Source organism: Petaurus breviceps, unplaced genomic scaffold, assembly GCF_028583685.1.
Source record: "Petaurus breviceps papuanus isolate PSGF00001 unplaced genomic scaffold, PetGlider_PUasm1.0 90734, whole genome shotgun sequence".
Classification (NCBI taxonomy): Eukaryota; Metazoa; Chordata; class Mammalia; order Diprotodontia; family Petauridae; genus Petaurus; species Petaurus breviceps.
In genome coordinates this window covers 5,605,563-5,631,637 of record NW_027187327.1, presented here as the reverse complement: position 1 = coordinate 5,631,637, position 26,075 = coordinate 5,605,563, and the positions used below count along the sequence as shown (strand labels likewise).

General features: G+C 37.9%; 1 long non-coding RNA gene and 3 pseudogenes across 1 annotated transcript in view; 3 read left to right on the top strand and 1 right to left on the bottom strand.

Moving 5' to 3' along the window:
• The window catches only part of LOC138145304 (uncharacterized), a 73,951-nt gene extending 71,719 nt beyond the window's left edge, over positions 1-2,232 (bottom strand). Inside the window, exon 1 of the long non-coding RNA XR_011164182.1 lies at positions 2,122-2,232. This is a non-coding gene — a long non-coding RNA (uncharacterized lncRNA). The remainder of the gene's footprint in view (positions 1-2,121) is intronic.
• Positions 2,233-4,997: 2,765 nt separating this feature from the next.
• Positions 4,998-9,570, top strand: LOC138145401 (olfactory receptor 14A2-like; annotated as a pseudogene).
• A 4,370-nt stretch (positions 9,571-13,940) lies between these two features.
• On the top strand, positions 13,941-24,243 carry LOC138145400 (cyclin-dependent kinase 1-like; annotated as a pseudogene).
• A 108-nt stretch (positions 24,244-24,351) lies between these two features.
• Positions 24,352-25,941, top strand: LOC138145399 (olfactory receptor 14A2-like; annotated as a pseudogene).
• Positions 25,942-26,075: the final 134 nt, after the last annotated feature.

Genomic DNA, 26,075 nt, shown 5'->3' with positions numbered 1-26,075 from the left:
AAAGATTTATTATATAGAGATAGAAAAAATAGCAACAAAATTCATCTGGAAGAACAAAAGGTAAAAATAACAAGGGAATCAATGAAAAAAAAATGAGGGAGGGAAACCTAGCAGTTTCAGGTTTTGAACTATACAAAAAAATGCTAATCATCAAATAATCTAATACTGGTTAAGAAATAGAGTGGTGGATCAGTGGAACAGATTAGGTACACAGTTCACAGAAGTAATAACCACAGTAACCTAGTGTCTGGTAAACCCAAAGATCCAAGCTTTGGGGGTAAGAACTCAACATTTGGCCAAAATTGTTGGGAAAACTGAAAAGCAATTTGGCAGAAACTAGATATACCAAGAAAAAGTCAAAATGCATAAATGATTTAAAACATAAGGGATGACATTATAAGTAAATAAGGGGAACATGGAAAAAATGTACCTGTTACATTTATCAATAAAAGAGTTTATGATCAAAAAGATAGGAAGGATTATTGGAAATAAAATAGATCATTTTGATGGCATGAAATTAAAAAGCTTTTGCATAAACAAAACTAATACAGTCAAAACTGAAGGAAAACAGAAAATGGGGGGAAATATTTACATTTTATCTCTGTTAAAGTCTTCATTTCTCAAATATGTAGGGAAACTGAGTCAAATTTATAAAAATAAGAGACATTCCCCAGTTGACAAATATTCAAACAATATGAATAAGCCATTTTCAGAAGAAATCCAAGCTAGCAATAGTCACATTAAAAATGTTCTAAATCACTACTGATTAGAGAAATGCAAACTAAAACAACTCTGAGATACCACTTCATACCTATTAGGTTGACAAACATGACATCTACTCCAGGTTATTAGGAATCTCAGTAAGAGTCAGAAGATGCAGGAAAAGTAGGGGCAGTTATGGTTGCACTCAGGGGTACTGAAGTAGCTAGTCCTCTTACCAACATCAGAGAATTTTGTTTCTTCTTAGGACAGGTGCCTGAAGACACACCAGGAAATTGCCAAATGTTGTTAAAATAAGAATACCTTCCAATTTTTTTACAACCCCCATGGACACAAATAATATTCTTAAAAGGTACCTAGAAAGCATTGTCATGAAATACGTAGGGAAATAGGTGATATTTTCCCCAAGCAGAAAAGAAAAAAAATTTATTTGGGTAATGAAAAGCTACCTAAGAACATGATGAAAGAAAATTGGATTTGAATTTCTAGATGATGGCATAATACAAGTAATGGCTCCTGACTGGGAATAGAAGTTCATAAGAATGTGTATGCTAATTAAAAGTGCTCTAAAATTAAAATAAAAAGATGATAGAAAGTTAACTATTCACATCCACCAAGATAAATTACATAAAGTATGGCTAAAATGAAAGAAGGATGGCAGCTGAGAATCCTTTCAGAAGCTACAAGACAGGTTCTAAGAAAGAAGCAGAAATAAAATTCATGGGCTAAAAAGTCCATATAAAAATCCCAAATTTAGGTAACAAACAAGAAGAATTAAAGGACATGATTCAAGAAGCAAATATGACCTCATACATATCATTAACCCTTTCTATCATGAACCCTTTGATGGGAATAATGCTATAAATGGGACTACTACTATAAGGCTACTAGGTAGCAGGAGAGGAAAAATAGGTGATGAAGTGTGATAAGGTAGTATTATAAACTCTTCTCATTTTGAGCCATATTCATGTGAAGATATTGTAGAAACATCAGAAGAATGGTAAAGAATATTTAAGTGGAGACTAATGGGGGTACTAAAAGCAACTGTGTGCAGAGAAGGGAACAAATAACCTAAACAAGAAGAGAAAAACAATGAGGAATTCTCTGATGGCACAAAGTAGAGAAGAATTAAGAAGCCTCTTTATGAGGGGAAAAGAGAGTGTAAAAACTGGCTTAAAGCCTAACAATAACCAAAAAAAACTAATATATTGTCAACTGGTTCCATCACTTCTTAGCAAATAGAGGAAGAAGAAATGGCAGCAGGGTCATATTTTATATTCGTGGGCTCAAAGATCACTATAGACAGTGTCTGAAGCCATGAAATTAAAAGACACTTGCTCCTTGGAAGGTAAGCAATGGTAAGTTGGGACAATGTACTAAAAAGCAAAGCAAAGCTATTACCTTGCCAACAAAGGTCCAAATAGTCGAGTCAGTGTTATCCAGTAGTTATGTATGGCAGTGAGAGTTAGATTATAAGAAAAGCTGAGCTGAGTACCACAGAACTGACACTTTCAAATTGTGGTGCTGGAGAAGACTTCTGAGAGTCCTTTAGATAGCAAGGAGATCAAGTCAGTCAATACTGAAAGAAATTCATTCAGGCTATTCACTGAAAGGTCAAATACTGAAGCTGAAGCTTAAATATTCTTGCCACATAATAAGAAGACAGAACTCCTTGGAAAAGACCCTGGTGTTGGGGAAAATTGAAGGCAAAAGAAAAGGGGAAGGCAGAGGACAAAATAGTGTCATGGAAACAATGAACATTAAGAACTGGGGCACTTTGGTTCTGAGGTCATGAGGAGTAAGACATGACTGAATGATGAAAAAAAATGAAGAATTCAGGAAAATGATCAGAAACCTGGCACAGAGACATGATATCATAGAGATGGGGAGACTATAAGTACTCAGACACCTCAAAAAGTACACTCACTTGCACTTTCTCTCTCTCTCTTTCTTCCTCTCTCTCATTCTCTCCCTCTACCCCAACCCTTCTCCCTTTCAGAAAAGTAAATATCTTCATGACTCCTTTTTACATCTTAGTAAATGATTAGTATGTTTCAGGCACTATAGTGGGGGCTAGGAACAGAGAGACAATATTAGTGCCAGATTGTTAAATGACACCCACTTTCTTATAACAAATGGAGAATTGGAAAGATTATTATTGTAATGTGGTATGCTGCTTTTTTCTCAGAAATAAAGAAGAATAGCTTTTGTTGTTGGGTTAGTTGTGTTTAGAGAAGGGGTGGGATGTTGATTTATATTGCTTTGTGAAATATGAAACTTTTTCTGAATTAAAAAAATAGATTTAAATGTCATCCAAAGGTCACTGGAATGCTTATGTTGTTATCAATATAAGTGATAGGATCTAGGTATCATAGAGTCCTCCAGTGCCCCCATTTCCCAAAGACCATGCTAACAAGCTGGCTATAGGTTTGGGGATTTGAGTGGCTCAGAGACTGTAGGGACCTTAACACTGACTAACTATAGAATCACTCAGGATACCTGTAGTTCTATCATCCTCAGAGAGTCCCAGCAAATTTAGAAAGTTTGAAGCTCAGAAGGAAAATAAAATGATGCAAGAATATAGCAATCTCAGAGAAAGAACTGAACTAGATACTAAGAAATTTGATTTCCTAGAAACTCTTTAAATGCCACAGTTGAAGCAGAAAAGTGGTAAGCATAGTTAAGAAGAGATCAGTGCCTCTCCCCTAGTATACTTACTATGACTGAGAAGATAGTGGGATCCTACCAGGACTAGAAATCAGAAGAAAGGAAATGAAGTTTTTGTCAACTACACATTTTACCATTTGGTATATGAATATCCTTCACTTTCAAAAGTCCCCTCCATCTCTACATAGCCCTGTAGGTGCCTGAATGGAGAACAGATAGTCTTGTACCGGGCAATGGACTGAAGAAGTAAACGGAATGAGGTATAAATTTCCACCTTTCTGTTATCAAAATGTAGATAGATCAGTGACTTTGCACCCAAGATTAGAAAAAAAGAGAAAACTAATCTTAAATGTCCAAAAGTATTAAAAACTGCGTTAGCAAAGGAGAGAGAGGTTGTTACAACTTGCATCTATGATTTTAAAAAGGTAATTTGGTTTGAAAATCAAGTGAGTGTGGCAAAAATTAAAGAGAATATGAAGAATGTTTAAGTAAGCTCCTACATCTTTACATTTTTTACTAAGTATTAGCACACAGGTTCTGCATGTTGCTCCCTTGCTACCCACTGAGCATTCGATTTAGTCTCCCCTCCCTGCAAATTATCATACTATGAATGCAGGAATAACTGTCTTTGTGGTGCAGCCAATTCCAAAATCATATATCCTTTCTCTGTAATAGTCAGGCAAAACACTCTTTCCAATACCTGATCTCAACTAAGTATTTAAAAAAAGAGCACATAAAATAAAACTATCTATATAATGGTAAAATTCAGGAAAGATACAACAATGAAGTTGAGCATTTCAGGCAATCTTAGGCCATACCTTGGGGTACAATGAGCTTTCTTTTTTTTTTTTTTAAAGCAATCGGGGTTAAGTAACTTGCTCAAGGTTACACGGCCAGGGTGTGGTGCTGAGTATCTAAGCCCGGGTTTGATCCAGGTCATCCCAACACTGGAGCTGGTGCTCTTACTCACTGAGCCACCTGGCCACCCCTAAGCAATTGGGGCTAAGTAACTTGCTCAAGGCTACACGGCCAGGTGTTTCTGGGTGGGTGCTAAGTGTCTGAGCCCGGGATTCAATCTCCAGGTCTTCTCAACACTGGAGCCGGTGCTCTTACTCTCTGTGCTACCTGGCCACCCCTACAATGAGCTTTCTAATGATTCATGGTTTATATACCAAGTGTACACTAAAAGACTAATCATAAAAAATCAATCAGCAAGCATATACTAAGGTCCTAAAGCATGTCAATCACTGTACAAGGGGGCTAGAGATTCAAAGATAGATGGGAAAACAGTCCTTAACTTCAGCCTTTTGAAGAGGTAGGGCAAAAGCACAGAGCTGGGAGATGGAACATTATATATCAGGAAAGAAGGGAAATGAGGTGGTGCAGTGCATGAAGCACTGGGCTGGAAATCAGGAAGAATCATCTTTGTGAGTACAAATATGGCCTCAGACACTTACAATCTCTGTGGCTCTTGGCAAATCACTTAAACCTATTTGCTTCAGTAGAATGAGCTGGAGATTTAAATGGTAAACTACTCCAGTATTTTTGCCACAAAAACCCCAAAAGGGGTCACAAAAGGTTGCATATGATTGAAACAACTGAACAACAATATGAGAAAAGTCATTAAGGTTAGTTTGGATGTACATTATGATTGGATTAAGGTAGAGAAGATGAACATGCACTATGACTAGAAATAAGGATTGGCTCCTCTTTCAGAAAGCATATAAATATAAAAAATAAGAGTTTATATTTGATTCTGTGAAAATTAGTGAACCATCAGGGGTTTAATGAGGGGAATAATGAAATTATTTAGAAAATAATAATTTTGTGTTTTAGGGAAACCAGTTTGGCAGACGTGATGGAAAGATTAAAAAGGGGTGAGACTTGGGAGAGGGGTACCAATTAGGAAGATACAACACTATTCTAAATAACAAGTGACAGGGGTCTGAATTAGAGTGGTAACTTAGTAAATGAAGTTAAAAGGACAAATTTGGGGGACGTGGTGATAGAAAGAACACTAAGTGAAAACTGATTGAATGTAGACAGCTGGATTAAGAGAGACATGAAAAGGAGAGCAGTGAACTTGTGAATTGGGTGACTGGAAGGATGATGCTACTCTTAAAGAAATAAGGAAGTTGAGAAGTAGGGGATCTGTGGGGAATGTGGAAAATAATGTGTGGGTTTGGGACATGCTGAGTTTGAGATAGCTAAAGGACATCCACTTTGGAATTTCCAATACATAATGCAATGCTAAAGCTTATAAGAGAGAGACTAGGGCAGGAAATATAGATATGGGACTCATCATCATAGGAAACATAAACAAAACCATGTGAAATATTAAGGTCACTAAGAGAATATGAAGGGAAAGGATAGAAGAAAGCCTAAAACAGAACCTTGGCATAAACCCAGTTAGAGGACATGATGGGACAGGGATGATACAGCAAGAGAAACTAAGAATTAGTTGTTAGGTATTAGGACAAACAAGAGAGAACAGAATAACGAAAATCCAGAGGAGAAACACTATAGAGGAGAGAGTGCTCAAGAGTGTCAAATATTACACAGAAGTCAAGAAGAATGAGGTTATTTTTTAAATCTGTCAGACATACACATTAACAAATTATTGTTGGCTTTGAAAATTATCGTTTCAGTTGACTCATGAGGTCATATGTCAGATTAAAGGGAGTTTGTAAGAAGGAAAGAAGAGTTTATAAGAAGAGACAGTGGAGAAAAAAAGTATGGATAGCATTTTTCTAAGACTTTTACTGGGAATAGAAATATTATAGAGCCTATTTGGGTGTTATTAAGAATAAGGGAAATTTTATGCCCCAGAAATGAATTGAGTAGTTAGGGAATTACTGAATAGCAGAAGTAGAGAACAGGCTGATAATAGAGGAAAAACCTTTAAAATGGGATGGAATTAAGAGTATACATAGAAGATTTTACTCTTGTGAGGAGCAATCTCCATCAGAAACTAGAGTAAAGCATGAGAGAATGTCAATTAGCTTTGAGTTGAAAAGAAAGGGGAAATAACTCTCAACCATAACGGTCTCTATTTTCTAAATGAAGTGAGACATGAATTCTTCACTTGGGTAAATATTTAGGAAAGAAAGTATGAGAGACATAAGGAGAGAAGATAAGTTTGGGAGCAGCCAAAAGGACCAGTTGCAATTACATGGCATAAATTGGTAGTGAACTCAGTCAGTAGAGTTTTGTAATGCCCAGCTCAATCCAGCCATATATAAAAAAAATTATAAGAGGTGGGTGGCTAAAATAACTAAGGGTTAGGGTTTGGCAAGCTGTAATCTGCAATAAAACAAAGAAGCAAGTTGTTAAAGAGGAAAGATAAATATCCAGTTAAACTGGTTAATTATGCAGACACAATAAAGAAGGAAGTAAAATTAGATTAAGCATGATTGCCAAGCAAGTTTTTGAGTGGTGTGGGAATTGAAGTTCCAGTAAAAATAAAGAATAAGCCTAAGAAGAATATTACATGAGAAAATATGTGTACTTTAGTAAAAGTACTCTTGAAATCAATATTTGAATTTTGAATTCAATCAATATCAATCAAACCAATATTTGAATATTGAATCAATATTTAGAATTCCAAAAGGAATACCAAAAGAAAATCCCTCTTCCTTGCTTTGCTCATTATTGCTTCTATGTTGATGCTCATAATCATGGAATCTCTCCCCTTACAACATCAATATTTATGCCTTTTGAAATCCTAACCAAACTCTAAGAACTTACCTACAAATTCCATTAAGCAAAAACCTGTCCCTTGATCTTGCCAGTCAGAAATAAGCTGCCTCTCAACTCTCTGAGCTCTTTTTTCTCCTCCCATGCATTCATCCAATTCTACTTTGAATTATATGCATTTGAATTTATTACTTGTCCCCCTAACAGACTGGAAACATCTTGAGACATAGAGATGATTCATAATTTTTAAACTATCCAGGTTTAGAACAGAGGATTGTACAAAGCAAGTCCTTGATAAATGCCTTATCAAATGTTATGATTGATCCTTCCATTGTAATTTTCCTTTACCTTATGCCCAAATGCAGATGACTATTTATATGATCTTATAGATAAAAATAATGGGTCCAAGAGGTATAGGTTGGGAAATAATTTGTGAGAATATGAGCATATGTGTGTTTGAGCTCCAGGGGTATTTTAATGGGTAATGTGAAGCAAAATCTAAAGTGGTGTTTGGGGGTGGGGGGAGCAGTTTTTCTACATGTTGTATAATCTTTAAACCAGAAGAGATCCAACACAGAAGAGAATGCTTTGGAAACTGTTTTTCCATTTGAGGACAGATTTCAATGAGGTTGGTCTGGGTTGGTGGTAACCAACAGAACTTGAAATTGAAAAGGCAATGAGGAAGTGTAATATAATACCACATTCAACTTTGACACATCTAGTCTACTGGGCAGATTATAGTGTCAAAATGTCTTGGTTACTAAACTAGTCGAGAGCAGTGAATATCATTTAAAATTACTATATAATCTATATAACTCTCAGTTGTAAAGTATGGGAAGACAATTATTTTTTTATGAACAGCATGCCTCAGCAAAAGAACCTAGAGCAGTTCTCAAAACATCTTGGTTCTGACACTGCTTGGATAATGACTGAAAAGTCACAACTTTTCTGAGCTGCAGTGTCTTGTGTATAAATTAGTAATGATACTACTACAATTGTCTAACTAAAAAGAGGTCTTATAGAGAAAGTACATCATGATAATGAAAATCATCCACTAAGAGAGATATAGCTATTTTGTCAACTTTTTCAAGGTAAGGAACTTATTCATAGATTCCTAGATAATCTGAGGTGTAGAAGAGCCTTAAAAATCATTTACTTCAGTGGTTCTTAGCCCTTTTTTCATTTCATGGGCCCCTTTGGCAATCTGGTGAAGATCATGGACAAATTTCTGAGAATCATTTCTCTAAAAGTTATTATTAAAATAGGTAAGATTAAAATGGAAACAAGCTACAAGGAAATACTTTTATCAAAATATTTTAGATCCATGAGCTTCAGATCAAAATTCTCTGAACTAGAAACTTCATTTCATTTAAAAAATAGGAAAATTAAGGCAATAAGGACTGTCATTTGCCCAAGGTCACAGAGTGAGCTTGAACCAAAGTTACCTGGCATGTTCTTCTCATCATTTGGCAACTGTTCCTTTTCTCCATGCAGACAGTAAAGAAAATCCTCTACCCCTAGAACGTGGCCAATCTCACTGTGGTGACAGGATTCCTCCTCATGGGCTTTTCCAACATCTGGGAGCTACAGGTCTTATATGCCATCCTCTTCTTGCTGATCTACCTGATGGCTCTGATGGGTCACATACTTATTTTCACTCTCATCTCTCTCAGTGGTAAGCTGCATACCCCTATGCACTTCTTCCTAAAGAACTTGTCCTTTGTAGACCTTTGCCTTATTTCTATCACCGTCCCCAAATCAATTGCAAACTCTCTAAGTAGCAGCTGCTCTATCTCTTTTTTTTGGGGGGGGGGTGTCACAGCTCTTTTTAATGATATTATTTATAGCATCAGAGATTGCACTCCTCACAGCAATGTCCTACGACTGCTATGTGGCCATCTGTCAGCCCCTGCACTATGAAGTCATTAAGAACAGTGAAACTTGTGTGAAAATGGTAGCTGCTTCCTGGCTCACTGGAAGTTTTTGGGGGCCCTGTACTCAGTTAGTACATTCACTTTGCCTTTCTGTGGCACCAAAGAGATCCACCAGTTCTTCTGTGATGTCCCTGCCTTACTCAGGATCTCCTGCTCTAAGACACAACTTGCAGTTGATGCCACTGTGACTTTTGCATTTGGTTTAGGGTTTTTCTGCTTTATTTATACAATAATCTCTTATAGCTACATCATCTCAACTGTACTGAAGATTCCAACCAAAGAGGGCAGGTCAAAAGCCTTCTCCACTTGCCTGCCCCACCTCATCATTCTAATAGTTTTTGTCACAACATGTTCCATTGTTTATCTAAAGCCACCCCAGGAATCTGACTCTGGTCTAGATCTATTGTTGTCCATGTTCTATACAGTGGTGCCCCCAACCATGAACCCTGTCATCTACAGCCTGAGGAACAAGGACATGAAGACTGCTCTGATGAAACTTATAGCCTGGAAATACTTCTCAAAAGGATTAATGCCAAATTCTTTTTCATAATCATATGCCTGTGCATATATTTACACACATTTACATATATACCAGTATGCATATGTGTATATATTTCATGTTTATGCATATTTATGTTTATATATTAGTATATATTTCATATATATTGATATAGCACTTCAATATGTGCTTACTGACTTAAATTCCTTGCTACTATGTCAACGTCAAATTCACCAATTTTAAAATGTTGACTCCCAGATTGACTGGAGAATCCTAACAATCTGTTTTTAATATATACTGTAATGGCAAGCAAAAGGTGCTTAGCACCTTGTTTCAGTTAATTAATTATTTAGCACCTGTTTGAACCCTGCCTTGTGATTTGAAGGTTTAAGGAACTTGCTGACAAAACAGGAAGGGTGGGACAGGAAGGAGAACCACCATATAAAAGGAGGAGCACAAGCTGGGACTGAGCAGAGCTGAGGAGAAAATTTGTGGTGTCCAGCACTCTGTCTGTTCTGTCTGTGTTGATTTGTGTTTGTGATACTTTGTACTGAAGCCCTGGGACCTTACTGGTGGTTCAGATGCCCTGAAAGAGGATTTTCTTGTTATCTGTTTACAGAAGTCCTGGAGGAGGGTTTTGGAGGTCCTGGGAATATACTGATGATTTGTGTTGATTTCTCAGAGCTTGTTTGTGGATCTGTGTTGATTTTACAGGCAGATAGTGAAACCCTTAAGAGAGGGCTTTTATATTAAATGTATATGAATGTTGTTTTGGCTCTGTTTAGCTTTGTCTTCCCAGAAACAGAAATTGCTAAGGAATTGAGGTGGACTGTACACTGTGAGCTTCAGTATGGAATGGGAACTTGACAAAGAGCTGGATGAGGAACTGAGAGCTTCCTGCCTGTGAATCCAGGTGACAGTTGGGTGAATTCAGGCAAAAGCTGGGACCATGGGAGAGGAACCATGGAATTTTGGAGCCAGCCTTGAGCCAAGATGAAAAGACCTTTCATTGGGTGCTTAATGCTGAAAAGATCATGATTTACTGTGACCTAGGGGTGGGAGGACTTTGTACTTTGTACCCCTTAAGGATGATTGCATTAAGGATAATTGGAAGCTAGTCTCCAAACAAGAAAAAAGAAGACTTTCAAACTGATGAGATTAAGGTAATGTGACCTAGTGGTGGGACACCTTTGTTCTTTGTATCCCTTAAGGATTGTTCCTTAAGGATAGTTGAGTTAAGGACTTACTGAGTGGTACCTTTGTTTAAAACTATGTGGCCACTTTGGTGATAAATTGTTATGTTATATCATTGTGAATGCTGTACTTTGGTTTCTGTGAATGTTTTACTTTGGTTTACTGCTGAATAAATAGAGAGTTCATTATACTACGTGATCAGAACCTTAGAGCTATTCATAGCAGCCATCCTCTGGAGAGCTGCTCATGTTTATCTTTACATATAACTCATTCCAGTCCTAAAATAAATAAAATCTGAAAAAGGCACTTAAATGAAAAAAAAACATATTTGATCAATTTATATCAACTGTTTTCTTAACAGGTAGCTGCATGGAATGATAGAAAATTTGACTTGAAAACAGATGAAGCATTTGACTCAGGATGCCATAACTTACAATGAAGCACCAAAAGTTCTTTATATACCTATTTTGCTTTACAGGTTTTTTAAATGGTTTCACAATCCAATATTTAATCATCACAATAATAGTTAGAGATAGTTAGGAAAAATGTTATTATCATCACTTTATATTTAAGGATATAACATTTTCAAGATCTACAGTAAGTGATGGCATTCTGATTCAAGTGTTTCATCTATTTTCAAGTCAGATAATGTTTTCTTTTATTACATGTTGCCAGTTGTTAAGTGAACAGTTGATATAAATTAATGAGAGGATCTTCAAATATGCTATTTTGCAAAGAGCTAATATTCTTTCTAGAAAGAATAAACCTCTTGATTTAACCTCCAAGTGTAGAGCATAAATACAAAAATCCAGTATTGGGAGGGACATCAAAGGTCATTCCTCTAGTCTAACCTCTACCTGAACTTGACATCCACATAAAACATCAACAATTTGTTGTCATCCAAATTTCATGTGAGTATTTTCAGTGGGGGAGAGTAACTTCAAACATCCCACTTTTGCAGTTTTTTTAATTGTTCAGACATTTTTGTCACATTAGGTTAAACAATCTATCTGCAATTTTTACCCATTGCTCCTATTTCCACCAGTCCATTCACTTCACTGAAATGTGGGTTGTTTGGGCTGGCTATATGGGGAGCAAGAAAGGACAGATGATAAACAAATAACTAAGTCAGTCATGTTTTCTGATCATAAAAATCTGTGATACATTCAATGTATAGAATCCTGTTTAAACAGTAAAATTCTTACAAGAGCAGAATGTAATTTGATTTCTTTGTGTTGTCATTACATACAGAAAAGACACTCTTTTTACTATAAATCTGTCACCCCAGAGACTGTAGCTTTTTGTACACTTTGGAAGAAAGTAAATATATATTCAAGATCATACTTAAAGATGTTCAGCTAAGTTCATATATTTGAATATGTATTTAAAGTTTCTTTGAACATATATCCCTATACAGAATACTTGAGAGTGTTTTTATATTAAATTTTTCATATTCAAATATATGTGTGTATATCTATATATACATATACGTGTGTATATATATGCACATATATGCATACATATATACACAGAGAGTAGGTGGCATTGTGAATAGAGTGGTGGGATTGAAGTCAGGAAGACCTGAGTTCAAATGTAGCCTAAGAAATTTCCTAGCTGTGTGACACTGACTAAGTCACTTAATCTCTGTTTGCCTGGTTTGGTGATCCACTGGAGAAGAAAGTGGCAAACCACTCCAGTGTCTTTGCCAAGAAAACCCTATAAACTGAGGTCCGTGGAGTCTCAGAGAATTGCACATGACTAAATGAGTAAGCAACTATATGTATATGCATGTGTATAGAATTATGTGAATATTTTATTAACATACATTACATAATTATATATAATAAAACATTTATATTATATAATATTTAATATCAGAAATAGGCTGATAAGCAGAAGACATTTGCTTACTTTTAAAATATAGTCACATTTTTGGTTTTGTGGGATCATTTGGAGGTAAGAGTTTCTGCAATGTTCCTGAACTGTTTTAAGGGCACTCCATGTCTAGGCTTCCCATGATAAAAAAAAATTTTTTAAGTTATCAGAGTGAAGAAAAGGGGCATCTGCAAAACCAGCCACAGATTCAGAAAGTGGCCTAATAATAACTACAATATCCAGAATACCAAAGTATTCTTTGAAGGAGACAATAGATAAATAGTTGTATCTTAATCAGTCAAAACACTAGAAAGACCAGAGTTGGGAAATCTGGAAGAGATGAGGTAAATAGGAAAGTATTCTCAAGCCAGAGACTAGTTTAAAATAAATAGACAAGGTGCAGCTAGGTGAATAAGGGGCAGCTAAGTGGTGCAGTGACCTCAGACACAACATTTACTAGCTGTGTGACCTTGGGCAAGTCACTTAACCCCAATTGATCTGTCTTTCCCCCTCCAAAAAGACAGACAGATAGATAGATAGATAGATAGATAGATAGATAGATAGATAGATAGATAGATAGATAGATAGATAGATGGATAGATGGATAGATAGATGGATAGATGGATAGATGGATGGATGGATGGATGGATGGATGGATGGATGGATGGATGGATGGATGGATGGATGGATGGATGGATGGATGGATGATAGATAGATGGATAGATAGAGGTAGATCTTGAATGGATGCACCAAAATTGGTAACTGGAGTTAATGGGGACCAATTGATATGAGTTCCTTCATAAACTGAGACCAGAATGTGTCACACACTTGAAAGTGACACAAAAAAGTGGAAACAAAAGTAATTGTATTCTTAGCCTTCATTGTCAACCTGAAAACTAGTCATCTTGATACTCCATATAGTCTTCAATAAACTTCACTAGGATTTGTTGAGACTTATATTGGCTTTTTCTTTCACTTTTCTAATGAGGCTGCCTGATTGCCACATAGCAATCTAAATGATTGACCATCAGATATCAGTAACCTCTCATCCCCCAATTATAAATCACTGTCTGAAAACACATGTTAACTTGAATTCATCAAGGGCAACAAGAGGCTCCCTTAAGTTATTCTTGCCACAGTCTTTTCTCTCAAGGAGCTCATCTTCAAACAAGGGAAGACAATCAATAATAGAATTCATATGCAAGAGAGATGTAAAGGCCTAGTGGTCCTTAGGTCCAGTAAGATAGCTGGCAAGATATCTTTTTTACTGTTGTTCCATTTATAAAATCATAACCCTTTATGACATCATACCATTAGACAATGCAGAATACACTTTTTCTGGATAATTGGTAGCTATGAATACTGAGAAACCACCTATAGAAGGAGTCACCAGGTCTCCCATTCACAAAAGTAATTCTCTAGATGGCAGCTGCAGGGACTGGCCTAGAAACAGAGATGGTATAGTGTGGTACTATTCCAGAATGGTTGGACTCAAAGACGAGGACTCTCTCTATTCAGGTTTTAGAGGAAGTATTGATTGATTATTGATTGACATGGGGGAGGTGTAGTTTGACTTGCCTGGCACATGAAGTCTCCTATTATTTTCTGCACTTTACTGCTTCAGACATGCTGCCTATTTAATCAGTTGTGAACAAACAACTTTTTGTTGCCTATTTGTCCTTTGTCCTGCGCAAAATCACTCAGATTTGATCCTTTCTCTCCACTGACACAGCCATCACCTTAGTTCAGGCTTTCAACAACTTATAATAACAAGCAAAGTAGTACTTTGCTACTTGTGTCTACTACACCTCCAGACCTCCTAGGCCTAAGGGAGTTTGGAGACCTTCCTTGCCCTTAATAGGCCTAACATCATCACATGGAGCCCATGGTAAGAGGAGCTTGCCAAAAGAGAGGAACAAGAAGGATGAAACAGGAAGGAGTAGAGAAGACAAAAGCTCAAGGACGAGCTAGGACCAAGTAGAACTGAGAGGGACAGTGTTTGTGATAGTCGGCACCCTGTCTGTTCTTTCTGTACTGATGTTACTTTGTCAGAACAAAGCATTATGTTTATTGAAAGAAGACTTTACTGCTGATACAGAGGCCCTGAAAGAGGACTTTACTGCTGTTTACAGAAGTCCTCAGAGTTTACTGTTGATTTGTGTTTGATTTCTCAGACAGAAACTTTGTCTGTTGGTTTGTGTTACTTTGTCAGACTGAAAGTGAATTGAGATGATAGTGCTGGCAATGTGTGTAAATATTGTTGAAGCTCTCTTAAACCTAATGTGTATAAATATTGTCATAGCTCTGTTAAGCTTTGTCTTCATAGAAATAGAAATTGCAAAGGGCTTGGAGTGAAATAATCCCCACGGGCTGAAATATAGAACAAGATCAGAGAACTGCCTGCATGTGAATCCAGGAAAGAGCTGCCCACCAGTGAATCCAGGCAAAAATCAAGTGAATCCAGGCAAGAACTGGGAGTAGCTAGTCCATGGAAGAGGATCCATGGGGCTAGGAAGTCAACCTCAAGTTAAAATGAAAGAAGACTTTACCTGGATATTTGGTACTGACTGATGATATTGTAACTTACTGCGAGCTAGGGGTGGATGGTGTGTGTACTTTCTGCTTCCCCTTAATGATGATTGGAAGACAGTTTTGAGTCAAAATGAAAGAAGACTTGATTTGGGTACTCTACATGGATTGAGGAGATTGTGACTCACTTAATGGTATGTTTTGTATAAGACTATGTGGTCACCTTAGAAATAAGTTGTTATGTTATATTGTCATGAATATTGTACTCTAGTCTCTTGAATGTTTTGCTTTAGCTTATTGCTGAATAAATAGAGGGTTCACTATACTATATGATTAGATCCTTAAAGTTATTCATAGGGAAGCAGAGTCAAGATGGCAGAGTAGAAGCAGGAAATTGCATGAGCTCTAGTACCAACCACCTCCAATACCTGTAAAATATGACTCTAAACAAATTTTAGAGCTACAGAACCCACAAAGTGACAGAGAGAAACAAATCTCCCACTGAAGGCAGCCAGGCAGGCTGATGGAAGGGGTCTATCACACCAACCAGCAGCCCAGACTGGCCAGAGCAGACTTCAAGAGAATGAATCACCAGCATCTGTGGTGGTTTCCAGACTTGTCAACCCATAAACATCTAAGAGAAAATAAAAGGTCAGTGAGGAACTCTGTTGGAACTATGTGACAGAAGAACATGGTCCAGCCACTGTCCCTGGGGTGAGAGGTGGCAGAGGCACAGTGGCTGGAGCTACTGCCACATGGCTGCCTCCAGACCTCCTGGCCTGCAGATCATAGGGGAACCAAGCAACCATTCAGAGCATAATCACTCCTGCTTTGACCTGCTTGGATCTGGGCCACAGTCTTGGGTGGTGGTCCTGGTATATGTGGCCAGTGTTCCAGAGCTTATGATGGCTGTAGAGAAGGTGCCCTCCTCAGACCTCTGACATTTGCAAAAACCCCAGTGATTTGCGACAAAACTCACCACTCTGGAAGCAGAGTTCAAATGTGGCAAAGACCTCAAAAGTCAAGTAATTGGCTGGCAAGATGAGGAAACATAGGAAGCACAATCAGACCAAAGAATCCTCTTTTGGGGACAAAAAGGATCAAAACATGGAACCAGAAGAAGTCAATGAAATCAAAAGTTCTATATCAAAAGCTTCCAAAAAAAATATGAATTGGTTACAGGCCATGGAGGAGCTCAAGAAGGATTTTGAAAATCAAGTAAGAGAAGTGGAGAAAAAACTGGGAAGAGAAATGAGAATGATGCAAGAAAATCATGAAAAACAAGTCAACAGCCTGCTAAAGGAGAAACAAAAAATACTGAAGAAAATAACATCTTAAAAAATAGACTAACTCAAATGGCAAAAGAGGCCAATGAGAAGAAAAATGACTTAAAAAGCCAAATTGGCCACATGGAAAAGGAATTTTAAAAGCTCATTGAAGAGAATAATTCCTTCAAAACTAGACTGGAGCAAATGGAAGCTAATGACTTTATAAGAAATCAAGATACTATAAAATAGATCCAAACAAATGAAAAAAAAATATAAGGCAAGTGGGAAATATCTCACTGGAAAAACCACTGACCTGAAAAATAAGTGCAGGGGGCGGCCAGGTAGCACAGCGTGTAAGAGCACCGGTTCCAGTGTTGAGAAGACCTGGAGATCGAATCCCGGGCTCAGACACTTAGCACCCACCCAGAAACACCTGGCCATGTAACCTTGAGCAAGTTACTTAACCCCAATTGCTTAGGGTTGGCCAGGTGGCTCAGCAAGTAAGAGCACTGGTTCCAGTGTCGGGATGACCTGGATCAAATCTGGGCTCAGATACTCAGCACCACACCCAGAAATAACTGGCCGTGTAACCTTGAGCAAGTTACTTAACCCTGATTGCTTTAAAAAAAGAAAAAGAAATACAGGAGAGATCATTTAAAAATTATTAGTTCACCTGAAAATCATGATAAAAAAAAGAGACTGGACAGCATCTTCCAAAAAATCATCAAGAAAAAAATGCCATGAGATCCAAGAACTAGAGGGTGAAATAGTCATCAAAAGAATCCACCAATCACCTCCTGAAAGAGATGCAAAATTGAAAACATCAAGGAATATTGTAGCCAAAATCTAGAATTACCAGGTCAAAGTGAAAATACTGAAAGCAGCCAGAAAGAAACAATTTAAATATCATGGAATGACCGGATTATGCAGGACCTTGCAGCCTCTACATTCAAAGATCAGAGGACATGGAATATGATATTCCATAAGGCAAAGGAACTTGGATTACAACCAAGGATTGACTACCCAGTGAAATTGAGTATAATTTTTCAGGTGAGGAAATGGACATTCAATGAAATAGGGGACTTCCAAACCTCCCTGATGAAAAGACCAGAGCTCAACAGAAAACCTGATCTTCAAATACAAGACTCAAGAGAGGCATAAAAAGGTAAACAGGAAGGAAGAAAATAACATATTAATAAAGGCAAACTGTTTACATCCCTACAAGGGAAGGTGACACTTGTAACTCTTGAGAACTATATCAGTATTATGACATATAAAAGGGGTATACACATAGAGAGTGTGGGTATAAGTTGACTTTTATATGATGATAAAAAATTCTAATTAAGTGGTAAAAAAGGGATTGCACTGAAAGACAAGGAAAGGAGGAAGCAGACAAGGGTGAATTACATCACATGAAAAGGCACAAAGACCTATTACAGTAGAGGGAAAGAAGGGAGGGCTTCTTTGAACCTTATGTTTGAACCTTACTCTCATCAGATTTGGCTCAAAGAGGAAAAAGAATAATCAGTTAGTTATAGAAATCTAACTTGCCCTATAGGAAAGAAGAAGGGGAAGGAGAAAGAAAAAGGATAGGGTGATTAGAAGGGAGGTAAGAAGTAGCAAGGGAAAAGGGGAAGAAAAGTGAGGGGGCTGATAGAAGAGAGGGCAGACTGAAAGAGGCACAGGTCAAAAACAAAACTCTAGTGAGGAAGAAAAGGGAGAAAGAAGAGAGAAAAGCATAAACAGGGAAGAAATAGGATGGAGAGAAGGATACAGATAGTAAACATAACCATGAATATGAATAGGATAAACTTTCCCATAAAACAGAATCATATAGGAGACTGGATTAAAAATCAGAATCCCACAATATGTTTATAATAAACATATCTGAAGTAGAAGGCTACACACAGAGTAAAGGTACAAGGCTGTAGCAGAATATATTTTGCTTCAGCTAAAGTAAAAAAAAAAAACAGGGATAGTGATCCTGATCTCAGACAAAAGAAAAGAAAAAAAATAGATCTAATTAAAGGAGATAAGAAAGGAAAACACATCCTGTAAAAAGGTACCATACTCAATGAAGTAATATCATCACTGAATATATGCACCAAGTGGTATAGCATCCAAATTCTTAGTAGAGAAATTAAGATAGTTACAGGAAGAAATAGATCCATGGAAGTGGAAGCAAGGAATTTGGGAGCCAGCCTCCAGTCAAGATGAAAAGACCTCTCCTTAGGTACTTAATGCTGACTGGGAAGGTCATGATTTACTGTGGCCTATGGGTGGGAGAACTTTGTACTCTGTACCTTGTACCTCTTAAAGATGATTGAGTTAAGGATGATTGTAGACATCTCCAATCAATAAGAAAGAAGACGTTGTGACTGAGAGATTAAGGAAATGTGACTTAGAGGTGGAGAACTTTAACCTTTGTACTTTGTGTCCCTTAAGGAACCTTGCTCCTTAAGGCTGATTAAGTTAAGGACTTACTGAATGATATCTTTTGCTTAAAATTTTGTGGCCACTTTGGTGAAAACTGTGTGGCCAATTTAGTGATAAGTTGTTATGTTATAACATTGTGAATGCTATACTTTGGTTTCTGTGAAAGTTTTGTTTTAGTTTACTGCTGAATAAATAGATATTTCACTATACTGTGTGATCAGAACCATAAAGCTGTTCACAGCAGCAGTCCTCTGGAAAGCTGCGAGTGCTTGGCTTTACAGGACCTCAGCCTCCTGCTCTGAGAACTAGATAAATCTGACCATAAAATAAACAAGAAAGATGCTAAAGGGATGAATAGAATTTTAGAAAAGTTAGATACGGTAGACTTCTGGAGAAAACTGAATGGGGATAGGAATGAATATACCTTTTTCTTGGTGGTACATGGCACCTACAAAAATTGACCATATATCAAGGCATAAAAACCTCAAAAAAGAATTCATAGTAGAGGGCCAGGTAGGTGGCACAATGAATAGAGCACTAAGCCTGGAGTCAGGAGGACCTGAATTCAAATCCAGCCCCAGACACTTAACACAAAAACTAGCCATGTGACCTTGGGCAAGTCATTTAACCCCAACTGCTCGCCAAAAAAAGGGCAAAAAAAAATTCATAGTAGGTCATAGACAACAGATACAATTCTCTCACCTCTCTAATGAGTGGTGTTTTTTCCTTGACCTTGTAGAGTCCTCTAAATTCATAGTAGAGAAGGTGGATACAAGATGACAGAATCACACACCATTTAGCAGCCACAACTATAGTGGAATGGACAACTTGGAATTTGATATTCCAGAAGGGAGGCAAGAGGATAAAAGGAGGAAGAGATGGACTTTTATTGAAATGGACAACTTCCAAGTATTCCTGATTAAAAGACCAGAAATTCAGAAAACACTCTGAATTCCAAACACAGAAGTTAACAATATAAAAATGGGAATTACAGGGGCAGTCAAGATGGCAGAGTAGAAACAGGACCTCCACATGGCTCCAGCTCCCACCATCTTCAATTCATGTAAAAGGTGACTCTCAACAAATTTTGGAGCCACAGAACACACAAAATGACACAGAGAAGCTAACCTCCCACTGAGGGCAGCCTGGAAGGCCAGCAGGAATTGGCCAGTGCAGTGCTCTGGGAGCCAACCTCAGCCCCTCACAAGTCCAAGGTTTTAGCCCCAGGCCAGGCCTGACTAGCCTGGAGGGACTTCAGATCACCAGCAGCTGTGGTGGTTTCCAGAACTGTCAACACATAGATGCTAAGGACAAAGTGAGAGGACAGTGTAGTGTGGAATTTGGGATCCAGTAGTTGGGAGTGTGGTGGGCCTCTCCTCCCAGGGCAAAAAGCCACAGAGGCACTGCAGCTGTGCAGCCACCCCCACATGGCAGCTTCAGCTCCTGTCCTGCAGAATGTAGGGGGACCAAGCGACTAGTCTGAGAGGATATCGCTCTTGCTTTAACCTGCTTGGATCTGGATCACAGTCTAGGGTGGAGGTCCTGGAGTGTGTGACCAGCTTGCCAGAGTGTGTGGAGGCTTCAGAGAGGGCACCCAACTAATATCTCAGGCAGCTGAGAAAACCCCAGCATTTGGAACAAAGCTCCCCTGTCTGGTAGCAGAGTTCTACTGTGGCAAAAAACCCAAAAGTCAAGTAATTGAGTGGCAACATGACCAAGGAAAGGAAGCAATCTAACATTAGACTCCTATTTTGGGGACAAAAAGGATCAAAGCATGGAACAGGAAGAAGACAGTGAAGTCAGAACTCCTGCACCATAAGCTTCAAAGAAAAATACGAGCTGGTTACAGGCTGTAGAGGACCTTAGGAAGCAGACAGGAGAAGTAGAGGAAAAATTGAGGAGAAAAATGAGAATGATGCAAGAAAATTATGAAATGAGAATCAACAGCCTGATTGAGGAAAATAATACCTTAAGAAATAGACTAACTCGAATGGCAAAAGAGGCTCAAAAAGGCAATGAGGAGAAGAATGCTTTAAAAAGCCTAATTTGCCAGATGGAAAAAGAATCTCAAAAGCTCACTGAGGAGAATCATTGCTTCAGAATTAGATTGGAGCAAATGGAAGCTAGTGACTTTATGAGAAAGCAAGATGCTGTTAAACAGATCCAAACAAATGAAAGAATAGATATTTCAATGTGAAATATCCCATGGGAAAAACCACTGACCTGGAAAATAGATCCAGGAGAGATAATTTAAAAATTATTGGACTACCTGAAAGCCAACATCAAAGAAAGAACCTAGAAATCATCCTCCAAGAAATTCTCAAGAAAACTGTCCTGATGTTTTAGAACCAGAGAGCAAAATAGAGGCTGAAAGAATTCACCAATCACTTCTTGGAAAAGATCCCAAAAAGAAAACTCCTAGGAATAATATAGCCAGGTTCTGAAATTCCCAGATCAAGATGAGAATATTACAAGCAGCCAGGAAGAAACAATTTGAATATTGTGGAAACACAATCAGGATAACTCAGGATCTGGCAAGTTCTACACTGAGGGATCAAAGGCTTGGAATATGATATTCCAGAGGGCAAAGGAGCTGGAATTAAAACCAAGAATCACCTACCCAGCAAAACTGACTGTCATGTTTCAGGGGAAAATACGGTCATTCAGTGGAGTAGAGGACTTTCAAGCATTCTTGATGAAAAAAACCAGAGTTGAATAGAAAATTTGACATTCAGATACAAGAAGCAAGAGAAGCATGAGAAGGTAAACAGGGAAAAGAAATCATAAGGAATTTATCAAAGTTGAACTATTTACATTCCTCCATGGCAAAACAATAATTGTAACTGATGAAACTTTTCTTAGTATGAAAATATGAATACATATGTGAATGTGTGAATGTATGTTTACAGGTATACATAGATAGAAAGCACTGGACCAATTTAAGAAAAAGGGATGATACTTTAAAGGTGAAATTAAGAGGTAAGAGAGGAATATAATGAGAGGAGATGGGAAGAGACAGAATGGGGTAAACTATCTCATATAGAAGAGGCAAGGGAAAATAGTTACAATGGAGGGGAAGAACAGGAAGGCAAAAAGGGAATGGGTCAACCTTATTCTCATTGAATTTGGCTTGGGGAGGGAATGACATACACACTAAATAGGATATCTCACCCTACAGGAGAGTAGGGGGAAAGGGGGTGAAAGGGTAGATGATGGAAGGGAGGGCAGGCTTGGGGGGAGGGAAGTTGGAAGTACCCACTTTTAAAAGGGATGGGATCAAAGTAGAGAATAGAACAAGTGGGAGGTGGGATAGGAGGGAGGGAAATATACTCAGTCTTTTACAATATATCTACTATGGTAATGTTTTGCATTAGCTACACATGTACAACCTATACTAAATTGCTTATCTTCCCAGTAAGGGTGGGTGACAAGGGAGGAAGGGAATGAATCTGGAATTCAAAGTTTAAAAATCAAATGTTTAAATATGTGTGTGTTACTATTAATACTGTTTTACATGTAATTGGTAAATAAGATATACAGGCACTGGGGCATAGAGATCTACCATGCCCTACTAGAAAAGTCAAAGGAGGTATGGGAGAAGATATGGAAGAAAGCAGATTGGAGGTGGGGATATCTTGTGGGACCGTTATTTTGGGATGGTGGGTAGGGAAAAATGAGGAGAAAATTTGTAACTCAAAATGTGGCAGAAATGAATTATGTAGATCAGAAGTTAATAAAACATTTGAAAAATGAAAAAAAGAAAAAATATAACTATGTAAACACAAATGAAAAATTATAGAGCACTAAACAGAATTAATTGACTATATTCTAATATGGGGAGATGATAAATGTGTTCCCACTGATTCTTATTACTTGAGCCAGTGGTCCAAGAGAGATTCTAAGGAGACAGAAGGTCTGGGAATAGCACCTTCATGTCTGATCATCTTAAAAGAAGGATAGAAATAGTAGGGAAGAAAAGGAGGAAAAGCAGGAGAGAAAAACAAAGTGTAAGTAAAATTATAATCAGGCAGCATATAGGTTAGGGGGAGCATCCAGTATTTCACCCTGAGGTGGAGCAGCAAGGATAGGGGAGGGGGAGACAGAGAAAGAGGGAAGGGGGAGAGATAGAGTAAGAGACAGATTAAGAAAGGAATTAGGGATTAGTCCTGAGCAAAATAAACTCTACCAAAGAATGTACAAAAACATTTATAGTATTTTTGAGGTGACACAGAATAGGAGTCTGGGGTGCCCATCAATTAGGGAATAACTCAGCAAGGTATGGAATACAAAAGGATGACATCACTTGGAATCCCTAGAATTGAAGTGGAAGAGACTATCCTGTTGTTCCTACTACTGCCACACTGCCTCCTCTGCCACCTGTGCTCCTTTGGCTTTGGACTGCTTTGAATTTCCATCATATTGAATGTTTCCTATAGTGCTATATACGAAGGTCAGCAAAAAAAACTATGGGTCAGGGTGGTAGCCATGAAGAAAATCAGATTACAGAGAAAGATGGACATTCCAAGTATTGCAATTCAAGAAATTTTGCTCTTGAAAGAACTTTATCATCATAACATTGCCAGCTTTCAAGATGTACTCATGTGAGATGTAGCTAGACTCTACTTCACTTTTTAAATCATTTCCATGTACCTCAAGAAATACTCAGATGCTATCCCTCCTAACCATCATATGAATTCTTCATTCATTAAAAGTTATGTGTGCCAAATTTTACAAGGCATTGTCTTTTGATAATCATTAAAAGTTCCTCAGAGACTTGAAAACTCAAAATTTGTTCATAAATGATAACTGAGTAATTAAGCTAGCTGACTTTGAACTTGCATGCCTTTGTAATACCTCTAAGGGTATATACACACGTAACATGTGACATGTGATACAGACTTCTAGAGGTATTGCTAAAGTCTTCTAGATATTTTAATCCAGTAGACATTTGGAGTATAGGCTGTTAGGTGGCACAGCAGATAAAGCACTAGGCCTGAAATCAGGAAGATCCATCTTCCTGAGTTCAAATCTTTCTTCAGACATTTACTAGCTATGTGACCCTGGGCAAGTCACTTAGCTCTCAGTTTCCTCATCTATATAGTGATTATGGGAAGGAAATTGCAAAATACTCCAATATCTTTGCCAAGAAAACCCCAAATGGCATCACAAGTCAGACATAATTGAAATGACTGAAAACAGAAATAATATTTATTGAATTAGCAACTAACAAGATATTTTTCCACAGTGATTCTGAAATTGATGAGTTCCTCAGAATCTCAGAGCTTTGCAAATTTCAAATTAAGTGTGACCAGAAGTCAAATCAATGTAGTATTATAAGAATACATTCCCCCGGTGGAAACCAGGAAGTCAGACATCACATATCAAAAACATGGATGAGAAAGTGATTTTGATTTTGAGAATGTGAGAAAGTGATTTTGATTTTGAGAACAAAGCTGCTGAAGACTTTTGAGGGCCAGATGGAGCTGCTTAGGATTTCTGATGGCCAGCTGGATTTGCTAAAGTTTGAGGAAGCATGACTGTGGTATTGGTATTCTGTACAAATATCGTGGCTTTGTTAAGCCTTGTCTTTCCAGGAATATAGACTGTGAAGGATTTGAGATGGACTGGATACTTTGAGCTCCAATGTGGAGCAGGAACTGCACAGAGAGCTGGACTAGGAGCTAGGAGCTAGGAGCTATCTGCCTTTGAACTCAGGTGGCAGTTGGTTAGATTCAGGGGGGATCTGGGACCATGGAAGCTGAAAGCCTGCCCCAAGTCAAGATGAAAAGATCTCTCTGTGGGTACTGAGTAGTGATGAAATTGTGATTTACTTGTGACTGAGGGGTGGATGGCCTGTGTATTTTCCACTACCCCTTAAGAGGATACTGAGTAGTGACTGATGACTGAGTAATGACTGATGATTGAATAGTGACTGATTTATAACTTAGTGTGCCCCATGGGTGGAGAACTTTGACCTTCTGTACTTTATGATTGAATGATTGAGTTATTAAGTGATTGACTAAATGATTGTACTTTGTTCAAAACTATGTGACCACTTTGGTGAAAACTATGTGGCCATTTTCTGTGATAAGTTGTAATATTCTGAATGCTGTATTTTTATTTTGTGTGAATGTTTTGCTCTGATTTGTTATTGAATAAATAGTTTGCTATACTATATAATCAGAACCTTGAAAGCTGTTCACAGCAGCAGTCCTCTGGAAAGCTGTTCATACTTAGCTTTACATTAAGGTCCTACAGGCCCCATTGTTCTTATTGATATACCTGGTGGCTCTGATGGTTAACATACTCATTTTCACCCCCATCTCCTTAAATGGTCATCTCCATACCTCCATGTGCTTCTTCCTGAAAAACCTGTCCTTTTTAGATTTATTTCTGCCACTGTCCCCAAATTTGTTGCAAACTCCCTGAACTATAGCTTCACAGTTTTGCTTTGGGGTTTTGTAGCATACTCCTTTTAAAGATGTTATTGTAGCATCTGAGCTTTTTTCTCCTCATACTGGTGTCCTGTGATCACTATTTGGTTATATGTCAGCCCCTGTACTATGAAGTTATCATGACCAGATGGGCTTATGTGAAGATGGCAGCTGCTTCCTAGTTTAATGAAGATTTGTTTGGAGTCCTGTGCTCAGTTGGTATATTCACTTTGCCATTCTGTGTCTCCAAGGAGATCCACCAGTTTTTCTGTGATGTCCTTTCCTTACTCGGGATCTCCTGTTCTGATAAACACCTTGCAATTGATGTAACTTTGGCTATTGGAGTTGGTTTAGGGATGTTCTGGTCTATTTCCATATCTATTTCTTGTGGTCACATGTTCTCAATTGTTCTAAAGATTACAACTATAGAGGGTAGACCAAAAGCCTTCTCCACTTGTCTGGCCCATTTCATTGTTCTCATAGTTTTTGTCATAACCAACATCATTGCTTATCTAAACCCATCCCAGAAATCTGACTCAGGTCTAAACTTGTTTTTGTCCATATTCTGTACAATGGTGCCTATAACTCTAAACCTTGTCATCTATAGCCTGAGGAATAGGGACATGAAGATTGCTCTGAGAAATCTCATAGCTTGGGAATACTTTCCAAAGAGATTAATACCACAGTAATTTCCATGACCATGTGTGGCAGGGGTTGGGGGAAAGAGAGGAGAGGAGGAGGAGAAGAAAGACTGAGGAAGGAGAGACAGAGAGAGGGAGAGAGAGAGAGAGAGAGAGAGAGAGAGAGAGAGAGAGAGAGAGAG